The sequence below is a fragment of the Triticum aestivum genome, chromosome 3B (genome assembly GCF_018294505.1).
Source record: "Triticum aestivum cultivar Chinese Spring chromosome 3B, IWGSC CS RefSeq v2.1, whole genome shotgun sequence".
NCBI classification, from domain to species: Eukaryota; Viridiplantae; Streptophyta; class Magnoliopsida; order Poales; family Poaceae; genus Triticum; species Triticum aestivum.
Genome location: NC_057801.1, coordinates 42,303,434 through 42,311,919, shown reverse-complemented (window position 1 = coordinate 42,311,919; position 8,486 = coordinate 42,303,434).

Below are 8,486 nucleotides of genomic sequence, written 5' to 3'. Positions count from 1 at the left end.
GGATCGACTATGAATCCTGTTGCACGACTGCGACACGACTGAATTCTGATCTCCTGCCGCCCGGAGCAAATCTCTGATCTGCATCAAAACTCTTCCAGCCTCCGACTGAGAGGGCTGAATTGACTCCGCTATACGGGGTGCAGCTGCCAAATTTTGAATCGGGGTTCGATATACTTGAGTCAGTTGCGGAAAGAGCTGACGTCGGCGGGAGTCGGGTACTCGCTGACGCGCACGCTCGTCGAGTGCTCGCTGGAGGTTCTCCAGTCGAGTGCGTTCAGCCAGGTTGGCCAAACGCGCCTCTTCCAGGGCACGAGCCTCAGGACTTTCTCCAGCCATGTTCCGGCGGTGAAGTTCTTCTCTCTGCTGAGAAGTGAGCGGCTCAGCCTGATACTCTTCGTGGGCCTCAGCGGGGTCGCCCCCATCATCCATCCCGTCGTTGCGGGGGAAACCGGGAGGGCTACGAGGCCCGTTGACCATCAGGACCTCCGCCGCTGGATCACTGCTATCGCACTCGGATGCAGTCTCTACGGAGCCAGTCAACAGGTCGAACAGGCCGTAGAGAGATTCGTCGGGCTCAATTGCCGCGACTTGGGTGGTGGCCGATTGGCGAGGCACTGCGTGTCTCACCCATCGCTGGAGCCTCGACAGACCGAAGCGCTTGCGCTCGCGGGAGAAAGGGAGGGAGGACGGCACAGGAGTCGACTGGTATGGGGTCGACGGCTGCCACAGCAGGACGCCGCGGACACACGACCGAAAGTGCGTCGCCCCGCGGACGGGGAGCACGTCGATGTCGAGTGGTGCCTCCTGGAGCCAAGCGGAGTCGTCGGCGATGAAAGCGAGCGCACCGAGACGGATCTCGCGGCCCTCGACTAGAGCTCTACCGGAAACCATGATGAAGGCGATCGGACAAATTGCAACTTCTCCAAAAAGTCGCTAAGACACCTGCCCCACGGTGGGCGCCAACTATCGTGGTTCTAAGTCTGACAGTAGAATGGGGGGTAGGTATGGAGAGGCAAGATCCTAGCTATGGAGTAGTTGTACACACGAGTGTTTAACGAGTTCAGGCCCTTCTCTGAGGAAGTAATAGCCCTACGTCTCGGAGCCCTGAGGCGGTCGACTGGTTTATGTGTATATGAGTTACAAGGGTGCGAACCCTTCTACAAGTGGAGGGAGTGGCTTATATAGGGGACGCCAGGACCCCAGCCAACCCACGTAGCAGAAGGTTAAAGTACATTAAGGCAGGGTGTTACTGGTAACGCCCTACATAAAGTGTCATCATGACCATTAAGACTACTTAATTACAGACCGTTTGGATACAGAGTAGATCCTGAACTCCTGGTGGTCGAGTGAGTCTTCATGGTCGAGTGTCTTTAGGTTTGTCGAGTGTCTTCTAGCCGGTCGAGTGGAGTCCCTCTTAGTCGACTGAAAGGTCGCTTCGTCTAAGGATGTCCTTGGGTATGGTATCCTAGATAGGTCCATGACCCTACCCTAGGTACACAACATCATATGTACCTTGCTCTGATACCAATTGAAAGTGCGTTATATCGACTAGAGGAGGGTGAATAGGCGATTTTTATGAATTCTTCACTCAGAAATGTGCTGGTGAGGAAATTCCTAAATGAAGAACTACTAGCAGCGGAATAAGTACTCAGAAAGGAACATAACAGAACACAAGCATAGTCATCATGATGAAATGAAGACGATAAAAGAGTACAGAAAGCGTAAGCACAGGATAACAAGGGAAGAAGACGGACAGACTGAAGAAATAGAGATGAGGAAACTGAGAAAGTCTTCAGTCAATGTCTTCAAACAGATATGAACAAGCACACAACAACATACATGAGGAAATGAAAGAGTTGAGGAAATAGAACCAGTAAGCTCGTTGAAGACAATGATTTGGTAGATCAGTTCCAAATGCTGTCTCAGTTGTACATCTGGTTGGAGCGGCTGAGTATTTAAACTCGAGGACACCCAGTCCTGGACACACAGTCCTCACCGTATTCTCCTTGAGCTAAATTCACACATACCTCACCCAATCACTCATGGTAAGTCTTCAGGTGACTTCCAAACCTTCACAAACTCAGTCACTCGACAATCCACAATTCCTCTTGGATGCTCTAGACCTTGACGCCTAACCGTCTGGAAGAAGCATAGTCTTCAAAGGAAACAAGCGTCAGATCCACACAGGATCAATCTCTTCAGTGATGCTCAATCACTTGGGGTTTTGTAGGTTTGGGTTTGGGATTTTCTCACTTGATGATTTTCACTCAAAGTCCTCAGAGGATGGGTTGCTCTCAAATGAGAAGTGTTAGTTTCTCTCGGAGCAGCCAACCAGCTAGTGGTTGTAGGCGGCGGCTATTTATAGACAGGGAGCAGCCCGACATGATAAGACATAAATGCCCTTGTCTGATATGACCGTTAGATGGGTAGATATTTTGGGACAGCTAGCGCTTAGCACAGCAACGGTCGGAATTTTTGAGGTTTGAATTCCTCAGGTCTATCATGTTCCTCACTTGGTAGGCAATCCGCACTGGCGAATTCCTAACTCTTCAGTCAGAACAAATTCCTCAGAGACCAGAAGAACTTCGTCTCTGTCACTGAAGAATGTGGCTGAACTATGTGAGATTTCCAATGGCTTCACTCAAAGGGATTGGTGGGTGTAGGATTTGAGTTGAGCATCACATGGAAATTTCTCCTTATTATTTCCTCGACCCCCTTTAACAGTACGGTGTTTTCTATGACTCAAGAACGAGAAAATGAAACTATGAAAACAAAAGTCTTCGCGCTTCATGTTCCTCGAATGAATACCAAGTCTTCAAGGTCACACCAATTTCTTCACTCTCAAAGTCTTCAGAAAGTCTTCAAAAATCCAAAGTCTTCAATCGAAGAACTTCAATTTTAGGGGTTGACTTTCTCTGTAAATATCAAACTCCTCATAGACTTATGGACCTGTGTACACTCACAAACGCATCAGCCCCTTAACCTATAAGTCTTCAATACACCAAAATCACTAAGGGGCACTAGATGCACTAACAGTGTGGCACAAGGGGAGATTGACATCAGGGTCGGCAAAAAAGCAAGAGTTGCTGCATTGGAGGTCGGCACGATGCAGGTCCAGCTTCCTTCTGGATTTATTATGGAATTGAATAATTATTATTACCTTCCTGCACTTAGTCGGAACATTATTTCTGCCTCATGCTTGATGAGTCAGGGTTATGAATTCAATTTAAAGGACAATGGTTGTTCGATATTTTTGAATGGCATGTTCCACGGCTATGCACCCATTGTTGATGGGCTATTCATATTAAATATAGAAATGGAACCGGTCAATAACGTGAATGCCAAGAGGCATAAGCCTAATGAGATAAATCTGACATACTTCTGGCATTGCCGGCTTGGACACATTAGTCTAAAACGCATGAAGAAGCTCCATCATGAGGGTCTCCTAACTTTGTCCGACTTCGGGTCGTGCGAGACATGTGAATCATGCTTGCTCGGCAAGATGACTAAGTCTGCCTTCGCAAAGAGTTGCAAGAGAGCGTCCAAGCTGTTGGAACTGATACACAATGATGTGTGTGGACCAATGAGCACAACTGCCAGAGGTGGCTATCAGTACTTCGTGACTTTTACCGATGACTTGAGTAGATATGGATATATCTATTTGATGAGGCACAAGTTGGAAACTTTTGAAAAGTTCAAAGAGTTTCAGAACGAGGTTGAGAATCAGCTCGACAAGACTATAAAGCTTTTACGATCTGATTGTGGAGGTGAATACATGAGCCAGGAGTTTGATGATCATCTGAAAGGTCGAGGTATAGTACCTCAGCTCACACCTTTGGGTACGCCACAGAGAAATGGCGTGTCTGAACGGAGGAATATGACCTTGTTAGACATGGTCTGGTCTATGATGAGCAAATCCGATTTACCATTGTCATTCTGGGGATACTCTCTAGAAACTGCAACTTTCACACTTAACAGGGTACCATCACAATCCGTAGACAAGACACCACATGAGATGTGGATCGAGAAGAGTCCCAGTATGTCTTTTCTAAAGATTTGGGGTTGTGAAGCATTTCTCAAGCGACTCATGTCAGACAAGCTTACACCTAAATCCGATAAACGCATATTCGTGGGATATCCGAGGGAAACCTTGGGATATAGCTTCTACAACTGGGAAGAGAACAAAGTGTTTGTTGCTCGGAACGGGGTTTTCCTTGAGAAAGAGTTTCTCAGTCGGGAGGCCAGTGGGAGGACGGTCCGACTCGAAGAAATTCTAGGACCACTCGGGCACGGCTCGGCTGGTGATGAGATCATACCGGAGTCAGTCAAGGAACCCGTAGTGGAAGCGGCACCAGAACCATGGAGGTCAGAAAGATTGCGCAAAGTGCGTGGCGTATTGTTGCTAGAAAGCGACGAGCCGACCACGTATGCAGAAGCGATGGTGAGCCCAGATTCTGAGGCATGATTCGAGGCCATGAGATCCGAGTTAAAGTCCATGGATGATAATCAAGTCTGGGACTTGGTTGATCCGCCGCCTGGCGTAACAACCATTGGTTGCAAATGGGTCTTTAAGAAGAAAACCGATGTGGATGGAAATGTTCAGATCCACAAAGCTCATCTTGTCGCTAAGGGTTATGGACAAGTTCAAGGAATAGACTACGACTAGACTTACAAGCCGGTAGCGATGCTGAAGTCGGCGAGGATAGTACTAGCTATAGCTGCATATTTCGATTACGAGATATGGCAGATGGATGTCAAAACGGCTTTCCTTCATGGAAATTTAACCGAGGACGTGTATATGATACAGCCCGAGGGTTTTGTTGATCCGACTAGCGCTAGTAAGGTATGCAAGCTCAAGAGATCCATTTATGGGTTGAGGCAAGCATCTCAGAGCTGGAACATTCGTTTTGATGAGGTCGTCACTGGTCTCGGTTTCATCATAAGCGAAGAGGACACTTGTTTATACAAGAAGTTAAGTGGGAGATCGATAGTGTTTTTGATCTTGTATGTGGATGACATACTACTGATCGGAAATGATGTTTTGATGCTAAACTCGGTCAAGGAGTCATTGAATGGCAAATTTTTGATGAAGGACCTTGGTGACGCAGTGTATACTTTAGGCATTAAGATCTATAGAGATAGATCGAGAAGGCTGCTCGGCTTAAGCTAGAGCACGTACATAAATAAAGTGTTGAAGCGGTTCAACACGAGTGAGGCGAAGAAAGGGTTCTTGCCACTCTCACATGGTATAAGGCTAAGCGAGACTCAGAGTCCTTCGACATTTGATGAGCAAAGCAGGATGAGTAGGATTCTGTATGCCTCGGCAATCGGATCAATCATGTATGCCATGATATGTACAAGGCCTGATGTTGCTTTTGCCATAAGCCTAACAAGTAGATACCAGGACAACCCAGGTGAGAGTCACTAGGCAGCGGTAAAGACTATTTTGAAGTACCTGAAAAGGACAAAAGAAATGTTGCTAGTTTATGGAGGTGAGGAAGAGCTCATCGTAAGGGGTTACGTCGACACTAGTTTCCAAACCGTCAGAGATGATTGTCGATCACAGTCTAGTTTCGTGTATGTCATGAACGGAGGAGCAGTGAGCTGGATGAGTTCCAAGCAAGATAAGGTAGCCGATTCTACCAGAGAAGCCGAATACATTGCGGCTTGTGAAGCTGCAAAGGAAGGTGTTTGGATCCGACATTTTCTGGATGATCTTGGTATTTTACCAGCCTCGGTAAAACCGTTGGACCTTTATTGTGATAATTCTGGTGCCATCGCACAAGCCAAGGAGCCAAGGAATCACCACAAGGTCAGACACATAGATCGGAAATATCACCTGATATGAAAGATCGTAAAGAATGGTGATGTAGACATATGCAAAATTCACACGGATGCAAATGTTGCAGATCCGTTGACTAAGCCGCTTCCACAACCCAAGCATGAGGGGCACATTAGAGCTATGGGCATTCGATGTCTATTTGAGTGACTCTAGTGCAAGTGGGAGACTGTTGGAGATATGCCCTAGAGGCAATCATGTATGATGATATTTCCTATGTGCTTATGAATAAAGATAGTCCTTGGATATTATCAATGATGTGTATCAGCAAGTACGTGACTTGTTTGTGGGACTATGCATTGTATGATGACTGTCCTAAATGGTCACTAGTCGAAAGGGCTATGTCGACGCGCAGCCAACTAGACTAGCATATGACACGGTCGATGGCTTGGTCTCACTAGCCATGGAGCATTGGATGCTAACCAGATAATATGGACTTGGAAAGGTCTAGTCGAATTCGACGTAGTCGGATCCGAGTCGAGATAAGGTCTGAGTCGGACAGACCCAACTATGAGACACAACGATATGCCATCTGTGAGTCTCTAGTACAACATATGTTCTATGTCCTAAGACCTGAGCTGACGTATGTACTCGGGATGGTGACAGACTTGCTTGGGGGCCGACCAAGCGCTACTCCGTGACTGGGTAGTTACAAGGGTAGGTTTCGGACTTGTCCAAACCCATGCTGCGAGACCTGGTCGAGCAAGATGGGATTTCCCCCTCCTATCAGGAGAGATATACTCTGGGGCCCTCGTGTGATCCGACCAGGATAAGCATGGCCATGCGACAAGGATTATGAGATAATCCGGATAGTGGTCGACTTCACTGGAACGAGACAGAGGTCGGGCTGGCACAAGGATGACAATCTCGCCTTGAGCCCGAGAACATATATCGTGTGGCAAAGGGAACAGAAGTGTGACACATTGTACAGGTTCACCTAACCAGCTTCATAGTCTACGTGGTGTTCGGCATGCCTTGCTAGAGGCCGCTACCAATTGTGTAGTTCGGAGGTGATCCGAACTGCGACCAAGCCGACTTGAACCTAAGGGGTCGGATGTGATCCGAACTGTATTTGGATTGTGGCCGAGTAGACTTGTGGGCTTTAGGGTCCGTGCGAGGCCCAAGTGTTGAGCCCGCGACGGACGCCTATATAAAGTCGAGGTGTGGCACACTCATGAGGTGGATCGCTTCGGCACTGTCACTTGGGTTTGCATGTGTTGCGAATAGACTCCTCCACTCACCGTCGGTTGTGTGATCGGACCTAGCACTCCGTCGCACGACGTTCCTCCTGCACGCGCGGATACCGTTAGAAGCGGTGCACTTGCGCCACTCCAGCGAACTTGTACGTGGGATCAGACAACCGTCTGTTCGAGGGAGATCTGAAGAGGAGGAGACGATCCACGCGGAGGCGCTGCCCCAACTCTTCTTCCGCTGCACGGCACTGCGCGTCTAGTGGTAATGATCTATGATCCATCTCCGGTAGCATGTTCCTGGTTGTTCTGTGTGTAGGAAAGTTTTAATTTGCAGTCGACACACCCTACCGTAGATCCCAACAATGAGCTTCCAGCGCAACTGATTGGGCTGTTGAGATAGCTGAACCTCCATCAGTCTACTCACTAAATGAAGCCACACTTTCCAACGATTGCCGGCAAGCGTCCTCCTAAAATGAATATTAAGGGGGATGGACTGAAGTATCGTTGCAACATAAGCATTACGTCGTTGAACAATACTATAAAGGGACGGGTACTGAAGCGCTAGTGGCGTATCTCCCAGCCAGGTATCCTCCCAGAAACGCATGGTAGTGCCATTACCGATTATAAACTTTGTCCTATTAAAAAAGGCTGATTTGACTCTCATGAGCTCCTTTCAAAAAGGCGAGTCCGTCGGTCTCACTGTCACCTGGGACAAATTTTTGGACTGCAGATACTTACTACGGAGAATCTGCGCCCATGTGGCATCAGACTCAACTGATAACTTATACAACCACTTGCTGAGAAGACATATGTTCTTGACTTCAAGATTTTCAATAACAAGACCCCCTTAATCTTTTGGTCGACAAATGATATCCCATTTGGTAAAACAAGTGAGAATGGGACAAAACACTTGGGTAGGGAAGTGTCGGCTCGAAGGCTCGAACGCTACTGATGCTCGATTATCAACTCCAAATGCCACAAGAGAAAGTATATGTGCAGCTTGTGATTCAAAACTGTGTTCTGTGTTTTGAATCACAAGCTGCGCATATACTTGCATTTTGTGATAATTTTCTTATGGCCGCACCGATTACTTACTCAGGCTGTTTGCGATGACAAGACTTGGTAGACGACTGACAATTAGGACCAAATTTTACCTATCCTGAAATTTCGTTTCCAAAATCTATGCACATGAAGAGAGAGAGAGAGAGAGAGAGAGAGAGAGAGAGAGAGAGAGCATCGGCAGCAGTTGGTCTTGCCCGTCCACCAGGCAACAGGCCTAGAACACGACCCCAACAAAATGAACTAACCTCCCAAACATCGTAAAACCCACACAGTAAAGGCGTGACATCCTTGTCCCCCTCCGGAATCGATCGATGCTGCCCACAGCGCGCCCCCACGCGATGCGTCGCACTCATCCTCTGCATCATATTCAGTTCAGCAATGTACACCTCCCT